The sequence below is a fragment of the Trichoplusia ni genome, chromosome 20 (genome assembly GCF_003590095.1).
Source record: "Trichoplusia ni isolate ovarian cell line Hi5 chromosome 20, tn1, whole genome shotgun sequence".
NCBI lineage: Eukaryota > Metazoa > Arthropoda > Insecta > Lepidoptera > Noctuidae > Trichoplusia > Trichoplusia ni.
Genome location: NC_039497.1, coordinates 1,980,454 through 1,983,119, shown reverse-complemented (window position 1 = coordinate 1,983,119; position 2,666 = coordinate 1,980,454).

Sequence of the window (2,666 nt, the reverse complement as noted above, 5' to 3'; positions counted from 1 at the left end):
CTCTTTTTACAAAATACATTATTATAATATTTCTTATTATTAAAATAGTATACTCTTTCTGGTTAGAAAAATCCACGCTGGATGTTTCAGAAGGTCAAAATAAGATTTTTTCTAAAGAAAACCAAATATTACTTAGTGGGACTTACTTGTATAGTCCTCCTTAACGTTTTCGATAACGGCGACCATTGGCAATTCACCTCCTAGCGTGAGCCCTGATGTGACTGGCTAGACCGAGTTTAGATCCAAACTCGGTCGCAAGCGCTGCAGTAAAGTTGACCCGCAGAATTGAGAGTATAGGTGTACGACGGCTTAGGCCTCTCTTTTTGGGCTTTGCGCTTTTCGTCTAGCTTCTGGAGTCGTTTTGCATCGAACGACTTGACGTTTTCAAAAATAGTTTTGCGCCAAGAGGACCTATTTGTAATACTGTCACAAAACACTAAAACCACATACATATCTGTAAATGGCTGTATTCTTTGTTACATAGACCTTGATACAAAAAAATACGTCGTTCCAACAAAAAATTCTCCGCCTACACAAAAAAAAAAGATTAATGATAATTCAACAAAAACAATCCGTTATCCGTTATCTTATAACATTGTAATTATAACTATTAAAATTTAATATATGATTTATTAATTAAAATTATAAAGGAGTTGTTTGGGATTTTTTATAAAGATGGCATGTTTTAATCGTAGACTATGACCGTAGGGGTCATAGACACTACTTTTAATAAAATAGGTACATTATTCAGCTTAGTGTAAATGTTTAGAGTTCCGTAACCAATCTATAAACTAGCTGTTGCTCGCGACTTCGTCTACGTTGTTAGATTTTTCCCCGTTTTTTCCACATTTTCCATTGTATCTTCGCTCCTATTAGTCGCAGCGTGATGTTATATAGCCTATAGCCTTCCTTAACAAATGGTCTATTCAACAAAAAAAGAATTTTTCAATTCGAATGTGTAGTTCCTGAGATCAGCGCGTTCAAACAAACAAACTCTTCAGCTTTATACATATTTAGTATATTAGTATAGATATGTATGGTATAGACATATTGTATATTAGTATAGATTTGTCTGTCAGTCTGTCACCACATTTTTTTCTGACATTTTCAGAGATGATTAATTAAAATTTGAAATACGTCATAGGTTTTTTATTTTACTTGCCACCCTGCTGATTTCTCTTTCATCAGTCTATTTGCACGGAACCCCCAATGCGATTCAAACTCGCACTTCACCGGTTATTAATTTTAATAGACTATTACACTCACTGGGAATCTTTGTGCTAACAGATTTCTTATGCTATTTTTTTAGCTATGAACTTCTTATTTTGGCGTTGATCTTAAACATAACTCCTCATTATCCGCCTCCATAAGTTCATGAACTCCAAAAGTACCAATATTATAAGCGACATCATAAATATGCATTAACTTACATAATAGGCAAATGAATAGGTAGATGATAATGATGTTTATTTACTATCTAGTCCAGGGCGAGGTCAGGCAGCCCCTTTTTCTCGGATGGGAAATCAACAAATGACTCCTTGCGTTTTGGGTTGAGCGGTAGTGTCAGAGTTCTACCGACTAAAACCTACCCATGTTCCTTCATTTTCCTTAGCGTACTCGGGCCACTGTAACCCTTTCGGACAATCCCGCTGCCCCGGCAGGCATCAGACTTAATGGGCTCCAAAGAGTCCAAGTCCAAATGTGTTTTAACCGTCATTGAAAAATAAGCTAATACACTTGTCAAAATCAACTATATTCTGTGAGAAAACTTAATGTAAAGGCGTCAACCAACATCAGCATATTATTATGGCCACCATCCATCAAGAAATACTTAGAAGGCTTTCGACCAGAACCCTCATAATTAGTGTAATGTTACAAAAATGGCACTCTTTGTTTCTGCGGTCAATGCTGTGTCCTTGACCCACTGGTACTTGTTCAGAAGATTGTATTTCAGCAGCTTTGGCTTCTGATTGCTAATTGGTGATAATTTCAGGTGATAACTTGTTAACTTGACTGCTAATTGACGTGGTACCATCAAAACTGTTGAGAAATTTTATTATGTTGAGTTCAATTAACAAAAGTCCTCCTAAAAATGCAATAGTTGGTACAAAGTGGGAAATGGAAAACCGCTGAAGTGTTTCGTACATATGGGTGAAAGATATGTAAATTGGTTGAGTTACAAATAAATTTGAGGTTGTAGCAGCAACATTCGTATTTGACGATTTGAATACGGTTCTCTAAAAAGGAAGATAATTATAGCAATGTCATGAACTAAATCGAATCCAGAACTTCTTGGATACGCTAGGAGAAAACGCAGCACAGGATATGAGCATGTTCAGCAGAAGATGAAATCTGTTCATCGATGCAGTATTATTAGAGCAAGATTTTTAGCTGAAATTGATTTGCGTCTACCCCTGAAACAGGCAACCAGTCTGCAGTTAAAACAAAATGTGAGAAAAATAAACAATTTATTTTTTTCACACGGTACTGCTATTTAATTTTATTTCGCAACGAGTTTACCGCGACTAAATCCATTTGCGTGATCAAAATTCAAACAATCCAAGTTTGAGTGACTTTGTCAAATATATCAAATCCAGTAACAAGTGGGTCGTAAAACTTAATACGTGTTTGTATCGCCATTAAGAATATTTCACACATAAATAATT